Below are 16,160 nucleotides of genomic sequence, written 5' to 3' on the forward strand. Positions count from 1 at the left end.
GGTACCCGTGGTAAAACATATTTTCTCTTGATGTCTTCCTGTTACCTTCACAAATGAAAGATGACGTAGTTGAACACAGGATTCTTGTTACAATCTTTTCCCTCAAAAATATCTCTGTTATTGTCTTCCCAGTAGTACATATCGGAGGGAAAACTGAGTCCAACTTTAGTTTTTCTCTTAAAGTTAGCTTTTCTTTTTCAGCGTAGATACCAAAAGCTTTCTTTACTTTCAAGTTGTAAAAATCTCATTTAAAAAATCAGTGAATTATGTTTTATCTTTCATTGTTGACTCATGTTCTATAAAATTGTTCCTTGTGGGAATACCTATTATTTACAGATTAAACTCTATGAACTTTCATCCATTTTTTTTCCTTGTTCTTATTTTGCCACTTTCCTCTATTTTACTCACGGAATGTTTGTCAACTTTTTTCCTAATGTCACTTACTGGGGCTTTTTCCCCCATGTAGTATCAAATGTGCCATTTACTTTTTCATAAGAAGCATTATGTTGACTCTGGAGTTTAGTTAAAGAATCAACTGTTATTTTCTAGATTAGTCTCTTCTTATTACAACCTACAGATGTTTCTTATAGGCACTTGCCTTCTGAACATTCTTAAACTAAGTTAACAGACATTAAAAAAATATTCTTCAGTTTCTAGAATTAAATCTTTTGTTTTTGTTTTTAAATTTAGATAAAATTGTCATGTAACATTTTATCAGTTTTACGTGTACAGAATAATGATTTGATATTTTATGAAATGATTGCCAGAATAAGTTTAGTTAACATCCATCACCACACATAGTTACAAAATTGCTTTCCTTTGTGATAAGAACTTTCAAAATCTACTCTCTTAGCAGCTTTCAAATATACAATAGCATATGATTAACTATAATCACTATGCTGTACATTACATCCCTGGGATTTACTAATCTTATACCCGGAAGTGTGTACCTTTCAACCACATATTCATTTTGAATAGAATTAAATCCTACTCAGAGGAATGAGTTCTCTCTAAGTCCTCACAGTATGGCTGGGCTTACTTGTAGTGAAGAATTTTTCATAAGCTTCCATGCTTTTTTTCTCATTAGTGCTTTTCTGTCTTAAGTCAATATTCAGTGTTTACGTTATTACGACTAAATAAATACTACTTACAGTTGAGCCATATACTATCATTACATTTCCTTTTTGAACAAATTGTTGTTTACTTGGCCTTGAGAATGGCTTCATCTTTTTCATTCTTCCTAGAGCTCTCCATATCCTGTTATAATCCAGATGAGTCCTCTCTGGGTCTGCTACAAAGTGACCATCCTGGTACTTCTTTTCACCAGTGACTTGGGGACTTTTTTCATTCTTGTGTTAGGCCTATTTATTTATTTATTTATTTATTTATTTATTTATTTTTTTATTGGTTTATTTGCTGGTTTATTCAATGCTTTTGGTGAAACAAACATCAGTAGATTTCTTAGAAAGGATTGGTTAATCCTTAGATTTCTGAAAATAGCTGATTCTTATTATTTGTAGATTCTGTATTTGTGAATTTGCTAAGATTACCTGTAAACCCCCAGATCAATACTTGCAGTGCTTTCATGGTCACTCACAGGCATGCACAGAATGGCAAAAGTTTTGAGTTGCTGAGGCAGCACATTCCCCACTGAGACTGAGGTGATGTGCTATCTTCTTTGTACAGATCTGACGTGCAAATAAATATACTTTCCATGGTCTACTTAGTGCTGTTTTTTTTTGTTTTTGTTTTTTGCATTTCTGTGTTTCTCATTGGTGATTTTTCTGTCTGCAATGGCCCCTAAACAGAGAGCTGAGGTGCTGGTAAGTGTTCCCAAGCACAACAGGCTGTGATGTGTCTTCGGGAGAAAATACATGTGCTACATGAGCTTCCCTCAGAAAGCGTTATAAGTGCTGTTGGTCATGAGTTCAATGTTAATGCATCAACAATATATGTGAAATAAACTGTCTTTACACAGAAACACACTCAGCAGGGTTATGTATTAATTGGTTAACAAAAATGTTGTGACTAGTGCCTCATGGGAACCTAATCCTATATTTCCCCTAGGACCAGTGGTTCAGTATTTGCTAATGCAGTGTCTGCAGTGACTTGACAGACTAGAACTACCACAAAAATACAAGAATGGAGTGGATATTTTCCTATCTTCATGCTTGACTGATATTGTGTTTGGTAGGACTGACAATCTGGTTGGATATCATTTTCTCTCAGCACTTAGAGGACATTATTGCCTTGTCTGCAAGTTCCTAATGTTGAGAAATGTGATGGCATTCTGATTCTGAGTCTTCGTATGTGGCATTTATTCCTCTGCTTGAGGGTTAACGGTCTTCTTCTTCCTTTTTTCAAAGATTTTATTTATTTATCTGAGAGAGAGAGGGAGGGAGCCTATGAGCAGGGGGACGGGCAAAAGGAGAAGGAGAAGCAGTCTCCCCAGCTGAGCAGGGAGCCTGTGGGACTCGATCCCAGGACCCAGGGATCATTACCTGAGCCAAGGGCAGCCACTTAACTGCCTGAGTCATCCATGTGCCTGGTTTAAGATCTTATCTATAGCAATTAATCTGCCTAAGTATGCTCCAACTTTCATTCACTGTGCTGAGCATGCTCCTATGGGCAACATATGTTTCAGTATTAGGACACTTCCTTTCATTACTTATTCGATAATGTCCTCTGTTTTCTTTTTGTAAAACAATTATTACTAGATACTGATCTCTGGGAGTAAGCCTCAAATTATTTTTAAATCTTTTCTTAACTATTTTCCACCTCTGTTTTTGTGCTGTTTTAAGTTTGAATTCCAAACGTTCATTGAATTTTTCATTTCTGTTTTGCTTTTAATTTCTAAGAATTTTTTTCTTTTCCATATGTTCCTTTATAATAATGCAATTTTTATATAGATATATTTTCCTATCTCTAGGGATATTGATTATAGGTTTTTAAGAGGTTCTAGGGTTTTTTTGCTTGTTTGTTTAGTTTAGTTTTATACTCCTTATATATTTCCCCTACTGTGGAGTTCTGATATTCTCTGGGTTTTTTTTCCTTTGTGTTAGAGTATTTTCTCAAATATCTGGTGATCCTTTGCTGGTAGGTCATAATTCAGAGCATGGTACTAAAAACCTGACTGGAAGGTGTGTGTATGTGTGTGTGTGTGTGTGTGTGTGTGCACACGTGCACGTGCACGTGAGCGTGTATCCATGCGTGCACACATATGCAGGACTTGTTGACCAGAGTGTCTCACTGGGGTGTGATGGGCAGGGGCTTAAGGGTTTACTGGGATTGTAAAATGTCAGTATCTCTAGATCTTCTGGGATGGTCAGTTTTCTGAGATGATAAACTGCTAAGTCGTTGTTAAAGAAAAATCTCATTCTGGTCCAATGTTGAAAAATAATGGCATTGTAGGGTTACCCTAATTTTCCCATAGGCCATTAAGATATAGTGACAGGACCCCCCCACCCCCCAAGCTGTGAAGAGCTGGGTTGGAGTGTTAGGAATTAATGTGATTTCTGGCACTCAGAAAACATTTCACATAAACTAACTTTCCTCCTCATGGTGGAATCTCTTGCAAAGCAAAGGGAGTTGCTGAAGACCAGACACGAGGACATAAGCTCCTTCTTGAAGGCATGCCTTTTTTTTAAAATGAAGAAACAGGAAGAGAAACAGAAAAGGGAGGAGAAGGGGGGAGGTAGAAAGAGGGAAGAAAGTAAGAGATGTAGGAGATTGGGAGGAGGGAGAGGAGAAGAGAGGGGAAGGAAAAGGGAAGGAGGGGAGAAGGGAGAAAACAACAGGGAGAGGGAAGGAGAGGAAAGAGGAGGCAGGAGAGGGGGGAAAAGGGATGAGGGGAGCTTGAAAAAAGCTTGAAACAAGGTTTTTTAGTCTCCCATGATGTGGTTACTGGTTAATTTGTCAGTATGTCATTCAGTGTCACTTCTAAGATACGTTTGGTGCAGCCAAATAGTACTACTAGTTATCTTCAATAGAAACTGAACCTGCCTGGGTCATATCATGACTTTTCGTTTATAACTTGTCTTTCAAGAATTATCAAGTAATGCCCCACATCACAAATATTTGCTTATTTTTATTTTATCTTCTTTAGCAGATTAGAGCTGCCAAGCCGTGCCTTGTATTAGATACTAGCTTCTTTGTTTTTATCCTCTTCGTAGACAGTAAGGCCCTTAAAAGTGAAGACTTAGACTTGTCCATAACTTCTCAATTACTGTAGTGAAGGACTAGCTTTTTATTTTAAAAATTTCCCGTTCATCACTGACTGATAATTTCATATAATACCAAATTGTATACTTAGATGTCAAAGTGGCATAGAAATGCAAAGTTTCTAAATGCTTTCTCTTCCTTTTTGTACTTCTGTACTCACCCTGGTAAAAAAGAGTTCACAGACTGATAGTTTTAGTGAATCTACTATGAGAAACACTGCTCTAGTCCATCTTTGTACCTTGCTTTGCACCTAGCAATATGATTCGAGAAGAATTTTGTACTGAATAAATTAATTCTCATCCAAGTATAATTAAATTGATATTCAGAAATAAAGAAAAAAGATCCTGGACCTTGATTAGAATGAAATGGAATCATAAAATCTACTTCTTGTTTTTTTGTTTGTTTGTTTGTTTTAAAGATTTTATTTATTTATTTGACAGAGAGATCACAAGTAGGCAGAAAGGTAAGCAGGGAAGGGTTGGGGGAAAGCAGGCTCCCCACTGAGCAGAGAGCTGGATGCTGTGGGGCTCCATCTCAGGATCCTGAGATTATGACCTGAGCTGAAGGCAGAGGTTTAACCCACTGAACCACCCAGGTGCCCCCACTTCTTGTTTTTTAATCCTTGGTTTGTACTTTGAAAGTTTAAACGTTAGGCAATTAGCAATGTCCTCAAAAATAACGTGAATTGCAGAATTTTTAAAATATATTTCACAATTAAGTCTAAATAATTGATGCCACCCTTCATCTGTCATTGTGAACAGTAAAGTTTTACTTTACTAAATTCCCCAACAATGATAGTTTGATGTTGTGATCTTTGTAATATGGAAGGAAAGTTCAATATTCAATCACAGTAATGGCAAACTATTTCTGTCTAGTAGGCTGGTTTTCAAACAGCAGCTGAATTGTTATCACATAATATTTTGCACACACACATTTAGAGTGTCCTTCAAATAATGAATCAGTGCACTTAATGAAACTAGACAGCTGTTCATCGTACAAAGGGCAGTGATGCTATCAAATTTTTTCTTATGAGCTTCGAACTAAAAACTGGTAACTGAAAAAAAATTAGGAATGAATGCTTTCATTCATTGGGAAGCCCCCTAGTCTTTGACTTGGTGGTCTGACATGGGAACCTGGAGGAGTCAGCATGTCATGGGCCTCCTGAAATTGGTGTTGATAATCAAAGGCCTGTGATTAAGAAACACGTTTTAAAAACAATTTCTTTAGAAAGCCTCACTTTTTATTTATTTTTTATTTTTTTATTAAGATTTTATTTATTTATTTGACAGACAGAGATTACAAGTAGGCAGAGAGGCAGGCAGAGAGAGCGGAGGAAGGAAGCAGGCTCCCTGCAGAGCAGAGAGCCAGATGCAGGGCTTGATCCAATGACCCAGGAGTCATGATCTGAGCCAAAGCCAGAGGCTTTAACCCACTAAGCCACCCAGGCACCCCTAGAGAGCCTCACTTTTTAAAAGGCTTTCAAGATTTTTAGTATCCAGTTGGGCTATAACATCTACTTCATTGAAATACCACTAGCGTGATACAATAATTTAACAAGATCTGGAAGAAATGTCTCATCAAGTGTTTCATCTTTTTTTATGCTTTTCTTTGAAGCTAAGAGGAAGTTACAGTTAAGGGTAGTCTACTGTTGAGTTAAACCAGAGGCACTGTTAGTTATTTTGAAGTTGAACGTGGCCTGCAGGTTCTAATGGTAAATTCTGAATGTGATCTAATTAAAATTTCACCAACGAAATAATTTTTCTAAAAACATGAAACATTTGGGGGTTGATTTTTCATTTTAATATCTATTTTAGTCAGCATGCCAAAATATAGAGCTTCAATGCATTTTTCCCCCTGATAAGCTCCAAAAGCATTAAGCGAAGCCTGGCTTTTGCTAATATTGGGTAGCTATCGATTATACTGTGATAACTGATTTGTTCTGGAGAATTAAGTAGGGAATCTTTTGAATCAAAACTATTCTGTACTTTGAAAATGTCATTAAGAGTGTTGAAAAGGTCACATTTTGAGATTGATGAAAAAAAGATCAGTCATTCTTGGCTGGATGAACAGAATTTAATTGGGAAGTGAGGCTTTAAAACTTTTGCCAGCATTTTTCATAATGCAAATCTGGGATTCACACTGCCTCTGGAAGCAATAAATAACTTTTTATGTACATATTATTTTCCTGAATAATTAAGTTATTATGTGGATGTTCGTGATGATTCAGATGAATATGAAACTTAGAAGACAGAATGAGAGTGTGAATGAAATTGACAGCTCTTTAAGCAAAAGCCCAAGGCTGGACTCCATTCCAAAATGACTACTAATATGCTGTGCGTCTTTATGGAGATTACATCACATCTCTGTGTCTTAGTTTTCCAGTATTGAAATAATTATAATATCTATTTTCTCTACATAAGAATCAGTATAGATTCATTGAACTATGGAAAATAAAGGCTAATCAATACTTTGAATCCTTTAGGAAGGGCTAATACTGCCAAGATATTATTTAGATAAAGCAAGTACAATTCCATTGGAAAACCCTTTAGGTATATTTAAAAATAGAAAAAATAAATGTGTTTTTTTTTCCTCTTAAGATTGATTTATTTAGTTGAGAGAGAGACAGAGAGCAAGAGCAAGAGGAGTAGAGGGAAAGGAGAGAGAATCTCAAGCAGACTCTGTGCTGAGTGTGGAGCCAGACACAGGGCCTGATCTCAGAACCCTGAGATCATGATCTGAGCTGAAACCAAGAGTCAGATGCTTAACTGACTTGAGCCACCCAGGCGCCCTGGAAAAGGAGTTTATTATCTTCAAGTAAAGTTAATTAGTTTTATTTCCTTGAAGATGGGTTGATTTTAACTGAGTGAAATCAAGCATTTATTATTTTGAACATTTATTTCTAGTGAGTGTTTTCAGGACAGATTTTAAAAGTATATGAAACTGAGGTCTTATTTCCAACTGTATTCAATGCTCTCTTCTTGTACAATTTCTACATATAACATCTAAATAATCAGAGCCACCATTTCTGTTTTATTCATATGCATACCCAAATATACTTATCTTTTATTGGTCAGACTATATGCTCACCCTTTCAATGCAGCTTGATACTTTAAAATCTCACGTTCCTCAAAAACAGCGCTTGTGGTATTAAGGAAACAGTGGTATTTGTGTAAGTTAATATACTTGTCAGAGTTTTGATTGTTTTAAATTTGATTCTGTAACATCATATAGGATTAGATCTTCTCATGAGTGAGACTTTATGTGTGACAAGTTTATTTTCTCATGTATGAGTATTTGATGTCTACAAATTTGGCTAATTTAAAATTGTATGATATGAAATGATCATAAATCCCTATAGATTTATGGACCTCTCATTAGGACCTCTCATTAGACATTGCCTTTTTAGAATAATTAAATAGTGAGGATTGCTATGACTAAGAGTTTAGAGGCTGTAGTATGATTATTTAACCAATATTATTTAAGTTATATTTTTAACAGCATTTTTATCTTAAATATATATATAACCTGTATGACATCAGATTTGTTAATGAGTTGAATGGATTTAATAGTTGAATCTCTCCCTCTCTCTCTCTATATATAAATATATATCAAATGATAGATTGACTTAAATACCTTAATTTATTATGATCAAAGATCTCATATAAATTCTGGGGGAGAGGTTGCCTAGGATATATAATAATACCAATTCTCAAAGTAAAACTGATATGAACTGTGACATTTGGCTTAATGTGACACTTTATTATATGAATGAATTAGACAGTGGTGGAAGTGCTGATAACACTCTTTTGAAATATCATCAGCTCTAAAGTCCTGCACCAGTGCTTTCTTTATAAGCAGAACTTAAATAAATCTATTTAATGATCCTATGTATTTTCTTCCCTCTAAGTAACACTATACTCCTGCCTGCTATAATCTGCAATTACTTTCTTTTCCCCGAGGAGAACATTTCACTGAAGAAATAAAAGTCATTTCAGTCACCACGAGTCTCTCTGCTGCCTAAGACATTTTCAAATGGTAAGGACTGAAGAAGACTGTTTTTGATGACTCTACTCTATTTTATTATTGGAGAGTAATGAATTCTTGCTCCTTAAAAATGCAACTGGAACCTATGCATTCAAGACATCACTGTCAAAATATATATATACATGATTGATGACCCAATTTATCGGTGATATTGTATATGCCATCATAGTGCAGTTTAAATGGTTTTGACAAGTACAGAAGAGTGGCATTGACAGGTGCAGAAATAAATAATGGGTTTAAGCTTTCAAATGTTTTTACAGCATTTCCCTGAGTGGCAGGTTGATAAATTAAAATTACAGTTGTAGCATCAGGCCTGAGAGCACAACTGCTTTAGATTACAAAAATAGCGCCGTGGAAACTTTGTGTTCTTTCCAGAGAAGCAGCCTGGAGGGCCTTGGGAAAAAATGAAACAAGTGCAGTTGCTAAAGGAATCATTAATTTCGTGGTAGCACTGTCTCAGTCTAAACAAATAAAAAAATAGATTTTTAGAAGAAGAAAATTGGCCTTATCCCTTTATCCCTTTTTCCCTGGAGACTCACAGAAAAACTGAAGCCACACTATCGAGAGATAGCCATTGAGTTGGCCATGAGCGGCTTCAGGATGTCAGATGGGCGTATTTAAGAGCTCAGGGACAGTTTATTGTTAACCTTCCCTTAGTTCTGATTTTAGCTGGTCATACTCTTACCGTGATCCCACAAAGTCCAGCTGAGAGACCCCTAAGGCATCCCTCCATCACTCACTGATTCTGATTCTAATATTCTCCAAAAAATGTTATTTTCATCAGGCTCTTCCTTCCCATTGTTTTTTTCTTTACAGACCTTAGTAAATGAAAACTGTATATATTTAAATTGTGCAACATGACTTTTTGACATACATACACATTGTGAAATGACTGCCTTAATGAAAGCTAATTAACATATCCATCTCCTCGCATAGTTACTTTTTTTTTGATAACGCCTAATATTTACTTTTTTTTTTAAAGATTTTATTTATTTATTTGTCAGAGAGAGAGAGGGAGAGAGAGCAAGCACAGGCAGACAGAATGGCAGGCAGAGGCAGAGGGAGAAGCAGGCTCCCTGATGAGCAAGGAGCCCGATGTGGGACTCGATCCCAGGACGCTGGGATCATGACCTGAGCCGAAGGCAGCTGCTTAACCAACTGAGCCACCCAGGCATCCCCTAATATTTACTTTTTTTTTTTTTTTTTTTTTTTTTAATTTGACAGAGAGATCACAAGCAGGCAGAGAGGCAGGCAGAGAGAGAGGAGGAAGCAGGCTCCCCGAGAGAGCGGAGAGCCCGATGCGGGGCTCGATCCCAGGACTCCGAGACCATGACCTGAGCCGAAGGCAGCGGCTTAACCCACTGAGCCACCCAGGCATCCCCTAATATTTACTTTTTAAAGCAAATTTCAAGTATACATAGTACTATTAACTATAGTCGTCATGTTCTGATTCCCAGAACTTACTCATTCTATGTAACTGAAACTTTGCCTCCTTAATTCTCCCACTCCCTGCCAACCACCATTCTACTCCCTGTTTCTGTTTAGTTTCCACCCATAAGTGAGATCATGCAGTATTTGTCTTTCTATGTCAGGCATCTGACTTATTTCACTTAGCATCATGTCCTCCGGGTTCACCCATGCTGTCACAAATGGCCGGCTTTCCTTCTTTTTAAAGGCTTGACAATACTCTATTATATGGCACTAAATAATATTTCATATATATAACATTTTCTCTATCTATTCATCTGTTAATGGACACTTAGGTTGTCTCGGCTATGGTAAATAATGTTATTATGAACCTGGGGACACAGGTATCTTTTCAAGTTAGTGTCTTCATTTCCTTTGGATAAAGACTCAGAAAAGTGAATTGCTGAATTATATAGTAGTTCTATTTTTATTTTTTGGAGGAACATTCTTCCCAACAGTGCACAAGGTTCCCTTTTCTCCACATCATCACCAGCATTTATTAGCTTTGATCTTTTTTATAATAACCACTGTAACAGGTGTGAGGTGATTTCATTCTGCTCAAGTCATGGGTCTTTGCAAGTCATGCCTGGACTATTACAGCAGCTTTCTAAATGGCTCTACTATGACCTCACCTTGGATAACATCACTCTTCAATTAAACACAAAATAGACAAGCAAACATACAATAATCCAACGACTCCACTGAATCCATAGAATGAAAAAGGAGCTGACCTTCTTCCCTCTCTCAATCTTATATTGAATTTTTAACCTCACCTTGAGGATTAACTCAGGTCCTACTTTTTGTCTAGAAAAATTTCCTGATAATCTGGCCATTTTCTTCAACTTCTCAGTTCTTAAATTAAGATAACCTCTTAATTCCTAAATGATTTTACAGCAGTCATATAATTCTGTCTTATGTTTTGATGCTCAACTGAAACCATCCTTAAACTGGTATTGCTTTGCCTTTTTCATGCTTCTATTATTAAAGTTTTTAATATTGTGTGTGATATTTCTATAGATCAAAGTACCTTCTGGAATTGTCTTCCTGTCTTAATGCTATTTTACTCTTTCTTATCTATCTTCTTCAAAGATCTCCCAAGTAAGGCAGGCCTTCATTCCTGTGCTGACTTCACTCTCTTTTGAACTCTATTCCCGGAATTCAACTGCATTACCAGAAATCGGATATTCAGGTATTTGGGATTTAATTAGTTGACATTTCTATCATTCGGTGGCACTTACTCCTTATGAAAAATCTATTAATATAACTTAATTGTTGCATAGGATATTGATAATAGTTGGTATTTATTTCCTGTTATTAGGTGTCAGACACTGTTCTAATCTCCTTGCAATATTATCTCATTCAAAACAGCCCTAAGAGTAAGTTATTACCTCAGGTGAGGAGATAAGTCTCGAAGAGTTAAACAAACTGCCCAAGGCACCTAGCTAGGAAGTAACAAAATGGAATTCAGACCAAGGAAATCAAATTACAGAATTTACGGTCTTAGGAGCTCCTGGGTGGCTCAGTTGCTTAAGCATCTGCCTTCAGCTCAGGCCTTGATCTCAGGGTCCTGGGGTTGAACCCCGCATCTGGCTGCCTGCTGAGCGGGAGCCTGCTTCTCCCTCTGCCCGCCCCCCATGCCCCTGCTTGTGGTCTCTCTGTCTCTTTCTCAAATAAATAAATAAAATCTTAAAAAAAAAAAGAACTTAAGCTCTTAAAATAGGTAGTTAACAGTTTAACAATGTATAGCATCTGTTAGTAAATAGAAGGACTCACCCAAAACCTGGACAAAAGTAGAACAGTATAAATATTGGACCTAATAAGAGTGTCAAGATTCAATAACAGCAGAAGTATATTGAATATGCAAATTAAGTTCCAAGACTGGAAATAAAAGGGGGAAAATCTCCCCTAAGCAAAATTATTTTTAGATATATAGTTACTAGCAATTATATGAGGATCAATTTTAGATGTAAGGCAAGCTTTGCTGTCCTGGCAATGTTCATTGCCTCTTGTTTAGACTTAGAATGGGTCCACTACCTCTCAGGGGATACAGGAGATGTAGGCTTGACTGGGTCATGATTAGCTCGCTCACTGAGCCTCTGTGGAGATACATATAGTAATTTTGCTATTTTTATCCTTGGTGTGTTTTGAATACCTCAGACAAACTCGAGAGAATAATAATTCTGAGCTTTATCAATTTCACTTTAAAATTAATCGGAGATTGTTTGTTTGGTTATTATTTATTTATTTATTTTAGAGAGAGAGGGAGGAGAGAGAGAAACTCAGGCAGACTCCCTGCTGAACATGGAGCCCAACTCAGGCTTCGATCCCTCCTCTGCCCAACTCTAAGATCCTGATCTGAACTGAAATCAAGAAAGTTAGGCGCTTAACTAAGTTACCCAGGCACCCCAGAGTTGTTTATTATTTATTGTATTATCCTAATACAGTGAAAGAACTCTGAACATTTTTTTACCCGTTCAATAAATAATCCTCATAACAAAGCTACTCATGCAAAAATTCATCAGCTAAAATATTGGTATGTACCAAAATTTCAATTCCAAAATACAGCAGATTCATATTAAAGGCTTCTTTTAAAAGGTCAACTTCATGCTGAAGAGGTAAGAAAAAATAATTCACATGGAAGATTTCATTTAGTGCCCTGAGTATATTTTTAAAATGGCTCAGTGTCTACAAAGTGTCAACAGTAACTTGTACTTGAAGAGAACTCAGGCATCATCTTGACATGCCCTTTTACACTGTGAATCTTAAACATCAAATGAACAGGAGCTTCCTTTCCCTCATCTGTATTTTTCATTAAAAAGTTGTAAAAGCTTTTTCAAGGCAAGACTGGTTTTAAACTAAGATGTATATCTTAGAATCTTAATTGAGATGATCACTTGCTTCTTCTTCACTTTCCTAAATGCAAACTTGATGCCTATTTTCTCCCAGCTTATTTCCAAAATCAGAATCTATCTGATGCCACATAAAAGGAAACATTTGCCAGAAGAGTTTTCTTAATCACCCTAAAATGGAACATTTCGAGGGTAAGTAGCATATCATGGGCTTAGTATTCTTGTAGCACTCAAACCTAAGCTCCACACTAAAAAACAAGTTTGCTTAACTGATGTGTTTTACTGTTGGGTGAGTGAGATGGGGAAGAATTTTAATTTTTAAATCTATTGCTTGAATGTATTTTATGTATAATATAAATATTTTGGTATATATTTATAATAAATGCAATATATGCAATGCACATATTATATACACACATTTATAATATAACATTTCAATCAACATGAAGTAACAATTATTTATTAAATATTTAAATTAATTATTAACATTTAAAATTGAATAAATTTCCAGCCTTAGGTCTGGGACAACATCAGAATGAGTTTTGATGCACCAAAGCATAGGTAGTGTGCTCCTTGTGCATCACGGAAGCTTCCATGGCATACTATCTGGTCTCTATACATGTTATCCTGGTCTCCGATGGATGAATTCCAAGAGAGTTCTAGATCATTGTATTTACCTCCACCATACGAACCCCAAACAGGGAAAGACTGAGGAAAGTTATATTTCAAAGATTTTCTTAAAAAATTCCAGAGACCGTAGATGTCTATAAGAATAATCTGTATATGTCTGTAGGAGAAGGAGCTGAGAGGACACAACCATGATGTAGACAGTGGTTTCCAGGCTTGGCTCAACAGCCTTGGAAAACTGCATTAATTGTCCTACCCTGGGTAAACAGAATCAGAATCTGGGATGAACCTTCCTGCCTCACTCTGGGCTAAAGAATTTTTTTTCCTAATGACAATTATTTTATTAATCATTTACCGGTACATGTGAATGAAAGCTCATCTCATATCAATCTTAAGTTGAAGGTCTGAGATCTGAGATTTCACTTAACTTCCTTTCACAATTCCATTATTTTTTTCCATAAGCAAATATTTCCTGTGTTATAACTTTGACAAATTTTTCCATTGGCATATTCAGATTGAATTTATGCAGTGACATTTAAAATTTTTATTTCAAAATTAATGATTATATCACATTTAAGAAAGGAAGAATTTTGCCCCCTAATTTATGTTAAGAAGAGATACACATTTTAAACATATCACTATTTCTTTCCATTTAAAAATTTAAATGACAATTATTAGTTTTATCATAACAATTAAAAACAGTTATCTGTACTCATCTTGTTTGATAGCTTATTCCATTCACAATTTTTGTTTTTTTCCTCTCCTTTATAAAAACATCTTTTTGTTTCCACATGTAAGTCAAAGAATCCCCTGTTAAAGTGGAGTTTTATTCTCCGAACTCCTTCGGAGCTCTCAGATTGATTCTTTGGAGTATTATAAATGAGTATACCTTCCACATCAGTAATAGAAGCTAACATTTATGAACAATTATATGCCCCAAACAGTGCTATGTACTTGATCTGAATTATCTTATTTAATCTCCATATCACAAGTAAGAAACCAAAACTTGGGGGTTCAAGTATTCACCTAAACCAATACAACACGGCTTTTAAGAGTCAGACACTACAAAGGCAAAAGCAATTTCTAGAAGTACATATTAAGTGCTTTAGGACACTGACAGGCAATGGACTGAAGTATGCAATATTTAGCACAGATCTATTCATTAATATGCTTTTTATTGCACATAGAATTAAAATTAATGTGCGCTATTCAGGGTCCTAGAAAAACTCAATGTTATGGACTTACAGGTCAACTCATACCAAAGACCATAGGTCATGCATTAATTCCTTTTGATAAGTGACGGATTGAAAGTCACAAATTTGAATAATGGTACTCTATTAGACTACATTTGCCTGGTAGTCTTATATGTGTCCACTATGTTCACAATCATCCTATCCTCTTAACTAAGAGAGACTCATCCGAAGTATACAATTTTATTTAAAATAACTTTCTTGGAAAAAAATGGAGAAGTTCAGCTCTATTTTAAATTTTCCAGTCCAGGGTCACCTGGGTGGCTCAGTGGGTTAAGCCTCTGCCTTCAGCTCAGGTCATGATTCCAGGGTCCTGGGATCAAGCCCCTGCATCGGGCTCTCTGCTCAGCCGGGAGCCTGCTTCCTTCCTCTCTCTCTGCCTCTCTGCCTACTCGTGATCTCTGTCTGTCAAATAAATAAATAAAATCTTTTTAAAAAAATAAATTATCCAGTCCATAAAACCATTTGGGTTGCATGTTCCACCCCACTTTACTTTTAAGACCCATCTAAGGAACAGCACCCTCTTCCTACTGCCATGCCAGTTCTCCCATTTTGGGTATCTCTGAGGTATAGGTCATTTTTTCGGTGGAAACTTTTTTTCAGGGCTCTAATACGGAGTTTTAAACTCCTGATACGTTTAACACAAAGATTACTTAGGGTCTGCCCTTGTAAAATAGAGGTATGAAGTAAAAAATGAATTCCATCTCAAAGAAGTTGGGAGAACAGGAAATGCTGCGGAGAAACTGCATGAAGTGAGGCATGAAGGGAAGCCATTTCAGCCCTCTTGACTTGAGGGCAGGACACATATGCATTCAAAATAAAAGATTTCTTCAGGCTTAAAGGTTTTTAACAATAGGAGCTGATGATCAATGAAGGAAAGAAGCATGCTCTAATGATTTTTTGGACCAGATCAACTTCACATTTCATTTTTTTTTAAATCCTCCAATAAATGCATCTACTCCACTTTTTCTCTCCTAGCATCCCTAACAATTATTTTGATTCTCATGATTCAACTGGCTTTCTCAAATGCTTTTATGAGGAGTAGAAAGGGAAAGAGAACCAGGTTGCTCAAGGAGTGACAGAAATATTCAAGGACTGTGAATAAAGTAATAAAAGAAAACTAATGTGATCATTTAAAAACCTACCCCATCCCAGGTTTCTGGTCATTAAGCACGAGTATAGTGGCTGCCTGTACGTGATTTTTGCTCCCCATCCACTATGGCATGATTTTCTTTAAGCTTCCAGCACTTTGTGAATCATTACAACATCAACCATAATGCTGAGCCTGTAAAAGTCCCCTAATGAGACATTTTAATATGTTAGTCAAAGGATTATTTGGTAGACCAGTAAAAACAACTTTGCTGGCTCTTGATGAGCAAAATGCCTGAAAACAGTACGTGTGTATTCTTGTCAACAATATATTATTATTAGAACATATATTGTGACCCGAATTACTACCCGAGGAGGCTAGTGTTGGCTTTACTTAATCTGTGTGATGTTCCTCAGCTTTGCGTTCAGAGAAGCACTCAGTGTGGGTGGAGAGGAGAAATAACAGTGAAATGGGAGAAAATGAGAAAATGTAGATACAGATTTTGAAGACAGATTTAGGAAAAAAGGAGGAAGAAACATTAGGGTAGAAGATTAAGAGAAAACAGGAAAACAGTAAAAAAAAATGAGTAGACAGACTAGATTATCACAAAGC

The 16,160-nt window shown here is 36.2% G+C and overlaps 1 protein-coding gene across 1 annotated transcript in view; it reads right to left on the reverse strand.

Annotated features, from left to right (window-relative positions):
* The window catches only part of RALYL (RALY RNA binding protein like), a 701,413-nt gene that overhangs the window by 94,827 nt on the left and 590,426 nt on the right, over positions 1-16,160 (reverse strand).

This window comes from Lutra lutra, chromosome 4 (genome assembly GCF_902655055.1).
Source record: "Lutra lutra chromosome 4, mLutLut1.2, whole genome shotgun sequence".
Lineage (NCBI taxonomy): Eukaryota > Metazoa > Chordata > Mammalia > Carnivora > Mustelidae > Lutra > Lutra lutra.